Source organism: Thamnophis sirtalis, unplaced genomic scaffold (genome assembly GCF_051295495.1).
Source record: "Thamnophis sirtalis isolate CommonGarterSnake01/CBP01778 unplaced genomic scaffold, rThaSir2_p1.2 scaffold_7, whole genome shotgun sequence".
NCBI classification, from domain to species: domain Eukaryota; kingdom Metazoa; phylum Chordata; class Lepidosauria; order Squamata; family Natricidae; genus Thamnophis; species Thamnophis sirtalis.
The window spans coordinates 5559430-5573029 of NW_028261387.1; the positions used below are offsets into that span (position 1 = coordinate 5559430).

Sequence of the window (13600 nt, forward strand, 5' to 3'; positions counted from 1 at the left end):
CAAAAAAAATGCTGTATTCAGTGTATAAGATGCACCCAGATTTTCACCCTCTTTTTTTGAGGGAAAAAGGTGTGTCTTATATTCTGAAAAATACGGTGATTCTGTCCTCCTGGCATATAAGGTTATCAAATAATCACTTGCTATTCAATAGTTAGAACCAATTTGAGCCAAGTGAGCCATTTGAACAAAAATTACTCCGAAAAAAATAGGAAAACAGCTGAGCAGAGGCAATTCAATTTGCCATCCTGGTTCAGCTGTGCTTCAGAAGCAGAAATAAAGGTAAGTATAACCTAGGGCAGTGTTTCTCAACCTTGGCAACTTGAAGACGTCTGGACTTCAACTCCCAGAATTCCCCAGCCAGCTCTTCTTCTGGAGAAGATTAGCCTTCTTCATTATCTAACTCATTGAGGCTAGACAATTACCTCCTGAAGAACCTGGATGTCCTATGCTGAGTTGGGGAGAAGGGAGGGACAGTTCATTAGATGACAGGATGCCCACAGCTTCCTTTTGCTTTTTCTGATTTGGTACCTCTACCCCGTAGATCAAAAATAATGGTCAATCAATTAATTAACGGGGGCAATTAATTTTCCCAAGGTTATACATACAAAACTGGGTGTCAGCATAATGCCAAGATGTCTGATTTATTAAATTGGAACTTTAAGGATCGTTTTGCCTTGGACTCTAATTTAATTCTACGTGATACTTGGAACGCTGACATTATCCCACTTCTGGAAATTACATCAGAATCCCACCCAGTTAAAAGTTCATGATCTTGTCCCCACACTCACAATCCACCACATGGTCCAATCTTCTTCTTCCACGCTGGCACCCACACCCAGCTGCTTCCGGTCAGGTGCAAAGGTGCGGAGACAAAAGATGAGCTTCTAGAAACGAATTTTTTATTTTGAAAGCAACACTTTCTACCCCTTGCTAAATCCCCCTTCTTAATGAGAGTATGGCAGGCCAAAGATTCTTAAAGGAACCACTGCAGGCCTGACACTGGGATTGTTGTGTAGGGCGGAACCAATGTATCCTGGTTTGATGTCCTCAAGTTCCATCACCTCAGCTCCTCACGCTGCTCCAGTTGACGTTTGAGTGCTCACTGACCTCTCGTGGTCCAGTTAGGGTCAGCCAAAGAGCCAGATGTGGCCTGTGATCTGTAGAATAACCAGATCCGGTCTAGACAGAAAGAGTAAAGATTTATTATCACAGCAATGTATAGACAGAAAGACCAAACAATGGATATATCTGAGAAGGCATCTCTGAGAGGGACACTCCTAATAAGAAATAGAGAGGGCACAGCATGATCACACTTGCATGATTTTCTTTCTTAATCTTAATAAAATAATTTTAGTGTAAACATAGAGTTGATTTCTTGGTCTGATATACATTTTGAGGCTGCCACTATCTGTAAAAGAAAAACTGCAAATATGATTGATAGAAAATGACAGAGTGGAATTCAGAGTGGAATTAGACGCAGTTGGGAAAATCAGAAGATCAGTGAGATTTCCTGGACGGCCTTAATTGCTTAGAAGATACGGAGAAGAACAGGCGTGATCACAGAAGGGTAGATGATGCTAATGTTTTGCACTGGATATTATAAATCTATATTTATTTAATGTTTAAGCTTTTGTGCCTAGATGAATTCTAAAGTTGGAACATCTAGGCCCTTATGCTGATTTTGGAGTATATGAGTGTCACATACTCTATAAAAGGAAACATTTCATTCTCTATAAATCAGTTGAAGTTGGCAACATATTATTTTGGAGAATATTAGGGAAGTTAAATGCAGTGAAGTAACTGAATTAATTAGTACACTCTAAAAGAACCAGGGTCTTAGAGGACATTCCTTGAAATAGGAAGTAAGGATATTTTAATGCCTGCTTTTTAAACCTAATTATGTTTTCTGGCTATGGATCTTTATTTCACAACCGGTATTTCTTTCTGATGAGCCATCTTTATGACACAATAGAAAGAGATGAAATAAACTGACTAAATAAAACATAACACTTTTCAAGCAAAATTAGCATCCAGTGAAGCAGACGAGGTAGGTAAATATAGACCATATATGGGAAACTACAACAAATATTTATATAAAACATTAACATTAACAAATGCATTAACAAGTGAGCATGCCAATCTCCAATCATTAGAAGCTCCACAGCAAAATCTCTTACCATTCCCATCCTGATGTTTTATTTCTCTGTGTCTCTCTGTGTATCAATCTATAGAGGGAAATTTTTTATCTCGCATCAGGGGTGTCGAACTCACGACGGCGTCATGAAACGTATCGGGACTTTTTTCCCCCTTCACTAAACCGGGTGTGGGCGTAGTCAGCATGTGATGCATCCAGCCTATGGTGGGTTTCAAAAATTGTTCGAACCTACTCTTTGGATGTGGCCTCCTTTGTGGGAGTGGCTTGCCGCCCATGTGACCGGATGGGAGTGGCTTGCCGCCCATGTGACCGGATATGAAGATGCCGACGACACTTGTCAGAACTACCTTAAATTACCTCACACACACAGCACTGGCATGCATAAGAATAGGATGTAAACTTGTTTTTTAAAAGGCATCTTTGGTTTGCGTTAAAACAACTTCAACACACGCAACGTTCTGATTGCACCACAAATGCAGTAGTCATCCTTACCTTTCACAGAGGCCCTGAGTTTTATAAATATGAGCATGGTAGTGTAGAATAATCCTATCCAAGGACCAGTGGTGGGTTTTAAAAAATTTTGGAAGCTCTTCTGTAGGTGTGGCCTGCTTTCCGGGTCCACTGGTAGAACCTCTTCTAACCGGTTCGGTAGATTTGACGAACCAGTTCTACCGAATAGGTGCGAACTGGTAGGAACCCACCTCTGCATCCAGCCCACGGGCTGGGCATTTTACAGCCCTGCTCTACAGTATATTGACAAGATTTAGCTGTGGCTAGTTCAGAGGTGGGTTCCTACCAGTTTGCACCTATTCGGTAGAACTGGCTCGTCAAATCTACCGAACCGGTTAGAAGAGGTTCCATCAGTGGACCCGGAAAGCAGGCCACACCTACAGAAGAGGATCCAAATTTTTTTGAAACCCACCCCTGGGCTAGTTCCAGAGTAACCTTGCCTGGGATTAGTACTTGGATGTGAGATCATGGGGGAAACTGATGGTCTCCAGACTGGCCCATTATCCTGTTCCCCCTCAGGAGAGCAAGGGCAAATTAATTTTATCCCCCCCAAAAGCTGAATGGGTGTTTTCACGAAGCTTTTGAGGTTTTTGCCAGAAGCCAACCTCAACCTGAAAGAGACTTTCATGCTTTATTTGAAAGGGTTCCCTTTTCAGATCCAAGTGAAAAGTGAAGAGCCGTAAGAAAAGACAGCAGTGGCTTGAAGTTAGTCACCACATAAGCTGCCCCTGAACAGCATGTGGATCTGGCATGTGGGTCAGCTAGCCTCAGGCTGCCCCGTTACAATGAGATGCTCATATGTAAATGATATATAATTATAGCCCTCCATGCAAATTGTATGCAAATGCGTTTCCTTTTATTCTTTTCGGATGGGTGCTGTGAGTCAGGGATCACCTTGCAAGAGACTGACATTGAAATCTTAAGGTAGGGATTTTGATAGGTAGGAGATTCCATTTATTCTACTTTGGCACATCAACTGTTTATTTGACCTCATTTAAAATGATCGAAATTCATTTCCAATCTCCAGGATTGTCTGGGCTACAAATTTAACTAAATGACAATGCCTTCTGCGCATGAATACCAATTAGATACGAATTAAGGTCTCAGCTGAAGGCTTTCTCTCTCTCTCTCTCTTTTTTTTCCATCTCTCTCTCTCTCTTTTTTTTCCATCTTGGGCACACATGTGTGCAGAGTGAAAAGGGATAGACACAATAGACTATCCGCTAATTTCTCCTTAGGTTCAAGCCACCCTTTGCATATAAATAGGATCTGATTATTTAAATAGAAAATAATATTTCCCATGCCTCAATTCCCACTGAAGTTAATGGCTGCTCTGAAGGATTTGCATCAGGGATGAATGTGGTCCATTAACTTAAAATTCTGTGAATGTCTTTTGGAGAAAAAAAAAAGGGGGAGGGGGGAAGTGGTGCAATGGTGTCTCGGCCCAATTTTTGCCAAAGCTTTCTGTAGCAAGAGATGTTCCATCTGTAAGCAAGAAGAAAAAAAATAGGCTTCTGTTGATATGGGAGCAATGAGGTCTCCCAGCGGGAACATTTGAGAACAGTGCAATCAACACTCCGGCTTGGGGAGAGGGTGGGGGGGAGAAATGGCTTGGATTAAAGCCTGCTTGTTGTAACTTGGTTGTTCAGCTGTTCGTCTGCCAGTTTCCCATTAGTTTCCCACTTGTCAGATTTAAACATCTTCAAAGCTTATGAAAAATCCATGAGCACAAAAAAGAACCAGTAATGCATGCGATCTAATTCAACACTTTTTTTTCCTTCCGTGCAGTGCTGAGGGACAGACTGCAGCATTTTATAATATTTTGAAAGCTCGGGGCATTTCTTTTGTTAAAGAAATGTTTTATGGTCCTTCTATCATACTATAAGCTAGACATTTCTGTAAATGATGCCAAGGCAAAGTAAAAGGATTTAAAAGAAAAAATCAAATGCCAACTTGGAAGGCAATACAGTTAGTCCTCAGCTTAGGACCACAATTGAACGCAACATTTATGTCGTTTCGTCAGTTTTTGTCCCTTTTCACGACTTTCCTTTCCCACAGTTGTTAAGTGAATCACTGCAGTTGTTAGTAACATGGTTGTTAAGTGGCTTCCCCATTGCCTTTGCTTGGTGGAAGGTTGCAAAGGGGATCACATGACTCCAGGACACTGCAACCGTCATAATTATGAACCAATTGCCAAGCATCTGAATTTTGATTGCATGATCATAGCAATAGCAATAGCAGTTAGACTTATATACCGCTTCATAGGGCTTTCAGCCCTCTCTAAGCGGTTTACAGTGTCAGCATATTGCCCCCACAGTCTAGGTCCTCATTTCACCCACCTCGGAAGGATGGAAGGCTGAGTCAACCTTGAGCCGGTGAGATTTGAACCGCTGAGCTGCAGATAACAGTCAGCTGAAGTGGCCTCTGGACCCTAACCACTGCGCCACCTCGGCTCTTGGCGATGCTGGATGTGAAAAACGGTCATAAGATACTTTTTCAGTGCTGTTGTAACTTTGAAAAGTCACAAACTGTTGTAAGTCAAGGATTACCTGTAATTATCCTACAGGTAGTCCTTGAATTCGGACTGTATATACGGTAATGGACCGTATTCCATTACGGTCATAACTCCTGATAGTTGTAAAAGTTTTATGACCTTTATCACAGCAGTCATTAAACTGTGATTCTTAACTATTCGCTATTTGCCAAAAAACCAGAAGCAAATGCTGGTTTGGGGCAAAACCCTTGTAAAATGGCAAACATATGAATGCAAACCACTTGAGCCGAGGTGGCGCAGTGGTTAGGGTGCAGTACTGCAGGCCACTTCAGCTGACTGTTATCTGCAGTTCAGCGGTTCTAATCTCACCGGCTCAAGGTTGACTCAGCACTTCCATCCTTCCGAGGTGGGTAAAATGAGGACCTGGATTGTTGTTGGGGGCGATATGCTGACTCTGTAAACCGCTTAGAGAGGGCTGAAAGCCCTATGAAGCGGTATATAAGTCTAACTGCTATTGCTATTGCTATTGACTGCAGGATACAGCAAACAACTATAAATACGGAGCCCTTGAAGGGCAGTTAGTGACTGCAGAGCGGGACTGAACTGTCAGAATTTCATCACCCTCACCATCATTTAACACTTCAGGATCTTCCTTGGCCACGGTTTCATTTGGATTCATATGTCATGCCTCTGAATTGTCTGCATTAAGCTGCTTCTTGACGGTTGTAAAAAGAAACCATCTGAGCTCAAGGAACATCCAGGAAGCTGACAGCTTGTCTTGACCAGTACTTCGAAAGCAGACTCCGGTGGTGTGAGGAAGGCGCCAGAAGAGATCTGATGAAAATAAAAGCTGCAGCTCAAAAATTAGATGCCGAGAAGAAAAACCGCCTCTCTCCAAAAGCCAACGACTCCAAGGGTTTTTTTTTTAGGATGTGTGATTTTATGCCCCCCCCACATGCTCACACACAGAGACATACACTTAATTATAGCCTTATTTAAATCCACAGGAAGGGCGAGTGTCATTTGCACAGACTGTCAGCGTTCCAAGTATCGTGTAGAATTAAATCAGAGTCCAAAGCAAAACGATTCTTAAAGTTCCAATTGAATAGTTCAGACATCTTGGCATTATGCTATGAAATCCCAATCCTGGAAATGACATCAGAATCCCACCCAGTTAAAAGTTCATGATCTTGTCCCCACACCAGGGGTGGGTTTCAAAATTTTTAGAACCTATTCTGTAGGTGTGGCCTGTTTTGTGGAAGTGGCTCGGTGGTCATGTGACTGGGTGGGTGTGGCTTGGTGGACGTATGACCAGGTGGGCGTGGGCAACTTGGAAAATGTGTTAAAACTCACTTAACAATGCTCTTGCTTAGCAACCAAAATTTTGGGTTCAATTGTGGTCATAAGTTCTCTTTCTTTTTGTTTCTCTCTCTCTCTCTCTCTCTCTCTCTCTCTCTCTCTCTCTCTCTCTCTCTCTCTCTCTCTCTCTCTCTCTCTCTCTCTCTCACACACACACACACACACACACACACACACACACACACACACTTTCTTTCTTTCCTTCCTCCCTTTTGTCTCTCTCCACCTCTTTCTTTCTTCCCTCTCTCCCACTTCCTTGTTCTTTCTTTTTTCTTTCTCTTTCTATCTTTCTCTCTCTCTCTTTTCTCTCACTCTCCCTCCATTCCTTCCTTCCTTCTTTCCTTTCTTGTGTGTATATCTCTTCTTTTCCTGTGGGTATCTCTCCTCCTTCCTTCCTTCCTTCCTTCCTTCCTTCCTTCCTTTTGGAACAGGTTCCAAAAGGTACACTCAATTTCACGAACCGGTTCTGGCGTACTGGTGCAAACCTGGAGAAACCCATCCCTGCCCCACACCCATAATCAATCACATGGTCCAATCTTCTTCTTCCACGCTGGCACCCACACCCAGCTGTTTCCGGTCAGGTGCAAAGGTGCAGAGACAAAAGATGACCTTGAGCTTCTAGGAAGGAATTTTTTACTTTGAAAACAACACATTTTACCCTTTGCTATTCCCCATTCCCTTAATGAGAGTGTGGCAGGCCAAAGATTCTTAAAGGAACCACTGCAGGCCTGACACAGACATTTACATACTATGTACCTAAGTCCAACAGAATTGTGGGTCAAAAAGTGTATATGGATACATGGCATTGTTAACTGGAAGTGGGTCCTGAGGGGGGAATGAGTGATATTTATCTATGGTCAGAGTAAGTTTATTAGTTTATCAGATTTCTTTATTACTATTTGTTACTTTTATTACTATTTATAAACTTAGGGCAGCAAACACATAGGTTACTTCGGTTCTGACTAGGCTTCCCGAGAGCATGAAGCAAATTCCTGGTGCCGACAAAAAAAACCCTTTTATTAATGTACTGTGAATTCTGCTCATTCACATACAATGAAGTCTTTCAAAGGAGGATTTACAGTCACAGACCTTATCTGGCATGGAGAGCTGCCAGGCCGATGCCTGCAAAACCTGTCAAGGAGTCTCGGAGAGTCATGAACCAATTAAGCGAACTAATTGTCTCCTGCAAACTTTCACTCCCCTTTTGCTCCTCTTTTATTTCCTCTGGGAGGGGCCATTCATTGGCCTTACTCCCAAGTCGACCCCTGTTCTTTAGCTATTCCCTTCATCTGGCAACTCTGCGCATGTGCACACTGGGAACAGGCTCCAGCTGTTCGTCTGCCTCACTGATGTCTGACTCTGAAGGCAGATGATAACTGGTATACGGCTCTGGCTCCCTCTCTGCCTCCGACACAGAGCCCTCATCAGAGCCTTCCACAGCCTCCAGGACTGGCTCATGTTCCTCCCCAACCTCCTCACTGTCCGAATCTTTGCTGGCCACTGCCAGGCCACAACAATTTCCTCCTCTTCCTATTTTCCCCACAACAACAATCCTGTCAGGTGACTTGGGCTGAGAGAGAGTGACTTATCCAAAGTCACCCAGCTGGATTTCATGAGACTAAAACTCATGGTTCCCTGGTTTTTATGCCAGCACCTTAACCACTATGACAAATTGACTCTAAGAGCTACTTTGCTGTAGTGCAGCAATGGGAGAAATCAAAGACAATTGTTACAATAGTTATACTATGATCCTCATTAGGGATTTATCTTGTGACATACTATAGATTTACAAGGACTTTACTATAGATTTACTATAGAATTTACTCTAGATTTACTATAGAATTTACTCTAGATTTACTATAGAATTTACTCTAGATTTACTATAGAATTTACTCTAGATTTACTATAGAATTTACTCTAGATTTACTATAGAATTTACTCTAGATTTACTATAGAATTTACTATAGATTTACTATAGAATTTACTATAGATTTACTATAGATTTACTATAGAATTTACTATAGATTTACAAGGAATTGTCAAAAATGTAGAAGCAGCTTTAAAGAATAATAACGTCAGTATATTAAATCAAGACAAATTAACTACTTCTTGATTTAAGAGTTAAATCAGATGGTAAGTTCACCATTATGTGTGCTATAACATAGAACATTTCACCTTAGTTTTATATCTGCTTCTAAGACATCCTTAACTCATATTTGTATGTTAAATGGAATCTGTCTACAAAGCTTTTCTTTGGTTTACCCCACCTGAACTGAATCAATTGAAATTGTAAAATAAGTACTTTTGGGATTTACAGAATTTTAGAGATTTTTCAGATCCCTTTTATAGTAATGTCATGGTAAAAAAAACGTTATTGTAAAACTTGAACTCACGTTAGGAAGTTCAATAAAAAGAGCCATTCCTTTAGTCCTTCTCATACAATACTAAGGGCTTTAAGTTAAGTTTAAAAGCCCTTGTTACAAATTGGTTATAGTAGGCTGTGAATGCCATTATTTTCAGTCGAACAAGGTTACAATCCATTTAAATCCCAACTGCTTTTTTTTTTTTTACAGCGAAGGGTTAGGAAATAAAAGTTGCCTGCAGGAATCAGAATAAGCTTGTCAGGGGTCCTGTCTTTCTTTGTAGCACACGATCCTGCCCAATTAGATATAAGTAACTTAAATATTCAGCTTGCTCTTATGCTCTGATTGCTCTTTATTATATAAAAAGCTGATTTGTAAGCTAAGAATTGGACAGCCAATGAGCAATTATAGTAATAGCAATAGCAGTTAGACTTATATACCGCTTCATAGGGCTTTCAGCCCTCTCTAAGCGGTTTACAGAGTCAGCATATTGCCCCCAACAACAATCCGGGTCCTCATTTCACCCACCTCGGAAGGATGGGAGGCTGAGTCAACCTTGAGCCGGTGAGATTTGAACAGCCGAACTGCAGAACTGCAGTCAGCTGAAGTAGCCTGCAGTGCTGCATTTAACCACTGCGCCACCTCGGCTCTATGAATTATGAAAGGAGATTTACTCTTCTACCTAATCTATGACTTCTAAATTATTCTTGTTGGCTTTTCTTTCTGTGACGTTCCATATGTATCAGCTTCCTGTAATGCAAGTTTGGAGCAATTTTTTTGTTAATGAAAATTTTGAAAAAAAAAAGTTTTACAAATATTTACTTCCCTCCCCCCATCCTCCCCCCCCCCAAGCCTCTCCCCAACCTTCCCCCCCCCCCCCCGACTTCCCAGAACCAATACAGGTTATAAATCTTTAACAAAAACATTGTAAAATAAAGTTAAAAAAAGTTAATATCATCTTTCATTTGAGCTTTATCTCCTCCTTGCTAGGCTTGCTCTAAACAACTTATATCATTCCTTGTTTCTTCAGTCATAAGCTATCTGAAATTTCTTAGTCCCATATTTATTTTGAGTATAGTCAATCTATCTTCTCCACTCCGGTTTATATCTCTTGTTTGAGTGGTCCTTGAGATATGCTGATATTTTAGCCATCTCTGCTAGGTTTGTGACTTTTAATGTCCATTCTTGAATAGTAGGTAAATCTTCCTTCTTCCAGTATTGCGCCACCAACAGTCTAACTGCGGTTATTAAATGCAAAATCAGGTTAATCTCTACAACTGTACAATCAGTAATTATACCTAACAAAAATAACTGAGGGGTAAACCTTATCCTTTTTTTAAGAACATTTTGCATAATCCACCATATTTTTATCCAAAATGCTTTAACTTTTTTACAAGTCCAAAAAATATGGAACGCTTCACGAATTTGCTTGTCATCCTTGCTCACGGGCCATGCTAATCTTCTCTTTATCGTTCCAATTTTAGTATATGTGCTGCCGAAGCGAGCACAAGTTTGGAATAATTTTGAGGTGGGGGAAAGCCACTTTAGAAGCATTTTGGTACATAAAGGGTGGCACATATTGAATGTGGGTGTTTCCATTTATTTGATCAATCAAATAAATCAATATACCAATAAACATTTAAAAATACTTTTTTAAGCTGCTCTGATTGCAATCACAATGGATTGATTGGAATCTAATGTCCATGTCAATGAGCAAGAAGTTTTTACAGCTCTGGATATCTGTAAAGAAGTTTTAACTTACAGAATAATAGAGCAATGTCTATATATTGTTCTCTTTAAATACAGACAAATTAAGCAATATATTGCTTATTATTTTACCCTTTGTGCTTCTGAATCCACCATGGGGTATCAGTATGGCTTCTACTAGATGTCAAAATCTGTTTGCTCCTTTTAGTAAATACAGCTAAAAATGCATTGCAGAGATCAAAACGAAATAAAAAAGCAAGGTGTTTCAGAAAACAATACATATTTTTTTCTTGTAAAAAATAAATGCTCCCTTCTTAAAATATTGGTTATGTTTACATATCTCTCTAGGTGCATATCAATTATATTTAATGTTCTTCTTTCAAAGGCTGATGAATAAGGGCTCCAGGATCACTCTTCCACCTCGAAGAAACTTAATAGTGTTTTTACAAGCTCCTCCAATTTTTCTCAGATACCCAGCCTTTCAGTAAAAGGAAAGTAACTTATTTCCTTGGATTATAAGGTGTTACTTTGGACAAAGGCTCCTAACATGATATAATAGGCACTGAGATTTCCAGACCAATTTGCATTTGAAAGCCTCTGAGCCCTTTTGTGCGGAGCAGGAAAATGATCCATCAGCTTGATGTCAAAATTGTTTAGTCGGATAGGAAAGCATTGCTCTTCTCAAGAGTACCACCTCCAGGCTTTATGAAGCCACCCAAAACCTAATGAGATCATTTCCAGGTGCCCAGGTACCACTTCCACAGTTGTCTGTATTTAGTCATCATTGAAGATTCCAAGGGATTATTATTTCTCTGAAAGCCAAGAACCTAAACTTATCATCCTTGATAATACACTAAGTGATGGAGGAACTGCTGTCATTGAGCTGATTAACATCTATAGAGGTTGTTATGTGTAATCAAGACCTGTTTCAGTAGCAACTCTGTTTACCTTTGGGTAGCCACCATTTCTAAAATTTAGGCATGGAAATTTATTTATTATTTATTAATTAGACTTATATACCGCTTCATAGGGCTTTCAGCCCCCTCTAAGCGGTTTACAGATTTTTAGCAAATTGGGTCAGCAAATTGCCCCCACAGTCCGGGTCCTCATTTCACCCACCTCGGAAGGATGGAAGGCTGAGTCGGTGAGATTTGAACTGCTGAACTGCAGATAACAGTCAGCTGAAGTGGCCTGCAGTACTGCACCCTAACCACTGCGCCACCTCGGCTCCATAATCATTGATGAATTTCACCTTGAATTCAAAAGAAGATTATCTTGCTAAGAATATTACAGATGTCAACACCGATGGTTTGGAACTTTGGATTTAAACATGGAACCTTGGATTAAAAATGAAGTAGGGGCACAATATTTAACTGATAATTCCGGTGAGGTAATATTTATTAGAACCCCTAAAAAAAAGAAAGATTTCCTTCAGTTAATTCCTGTTCAAAGGATATCTTTCAGTCATATCCAGATTGCTGTTTCCCATCCATTCTTCCATTCACGTTTTATTTTATTTATTACTGTATTAAATTTATTTGCTGCCCAATTCAGTCCCCCCACCCCATCTCCTGAGGGGCTACTCTGGATAGCTTTCAACAATAGAACATAACCTTATATTTAAACAATGTAAGTATAACAATAGTAAAATGATGAAGCAATAAAAATAATGAAATGATGAAAGTACATGATTGAAGAGAGGTAAAAAGAAAGTTAAAGATATTTCGCCTGCCAGCGGTATCACCGATCAGCATTTTCTCACAGGCCACCAGTATCACCAATATTGCCACACTGTTAGTGATGCTGGTTTTCACAGAAAGTTTAGGGTTAATATCTAGTTGTCATCATCAAGCAAAGGTATTGCGGGGGATACTTTTACAGCAAGTTGCACATATTCCATTGAAATGTGCTTCATTCTGGGAAAAGGTGTTTCTTTAGAACTGTTGGCTGTAGGACTTGGTCAAGTGGCAACCCCAAGGACACCAAGATTGTAGGCTAGATTGAGACATCTAAGAACATTCCAGAGGACAATGGCAAATCACTTTTGTATCACTGCAAAGAAGACCATGTCGGTGAGGGCACAGAAATCAAGCCAGACTTGAAGGAAATTTTAAGGAAATTATGTGGAGCAGCATATTTGGGAACATTTATATCAACTGAATCAGAGGTGGGTTCCTACCAGTTCGCACCTATTTGGTAGAACCGGTTCGTCAAATCTACCGAACCGGTTAGAAGAGGTTCCACCAGTGGACCCGGAAAGCAGGCCACACCTACAGAAGAGATTCCAAAAATTTTTGAAACCCACCCCTGGTCCTTGGATATGATTATTCTACACTATCATGCTCATATTTATAAAACGCAGTGCCTCTGTGAAAGGTAAGGATGACTACTGCGTTTGTGGTGCAATCAGAACATTGTGTGTGTTGAGGTTGTTTTAACTCAAACCAAAGATGCCTTTTAAAAAACAAGTTTACATCATATTCTTATGCATGCCACTGCTGTGTGTGAGGTAATTTAAAGTGGTTCTGACAAGTGTCGTCGGCATCTTCCTATCCGGTCACATGGGCAGCAAGCCATTCCCATCCGGTCACATGGGCAGCAAGCCACTCCCACAAAGGAGGCCACACCCACAGAGTAGGTTTGAACAATTTTTGAAACCCACCACTGAACTGAATCAACCAAACACTCAAATAAATGTGCAGGTTGATTAAATATTTCTTCAAAAGGGTGACAGTTTATCAAAATTATTATATGGTGAATGCTTCTCACATCTCCTAATTCTGGAGATATGTTAATTTGCCCTTGATGAACACCACGAAAAATGTTTCACGGTATTTATAACAGAACATTAAAAACAAATCTGCTGGCTCAGACTAAATATCCATCTAGTTCAGCATTCTGTATCTAATTTTAAGCCACTCATGGAGCTATTAATGGTGTCATGAGGCAAGGGTTTTTGGAGCAGAAATCCAGAATCCCCTCTGAAGAATAATTTGGGAGAATCCCAAAGCT

The 13600-nt window shown here is 40.4% G+C and overlaps 1 protein-coding gene and 1 non-coding gene across 2 annotated transcripts in view; one reads left to right on the forward strand and one right to left on the reverse strand.

The window, feature by feature from the left end:
* OLFM3 (olfactomedin 3) overlaps nt 1–13600 on the forward strand; it is a 232974-nt gene that overhangs the window by 95092 nt on the left and 124282 nt on the right. The window lies entirely within an intron of this gene.
* Nucleotides 10283–10389, reverse strand: LOC148044517 (U6 spliceosomal RNA). Its single transcript, XR_015697421.1, has one exon. It is a non-coding gene; the product is annotated as a U6 spliceosomal RNA (small nuclear RNA).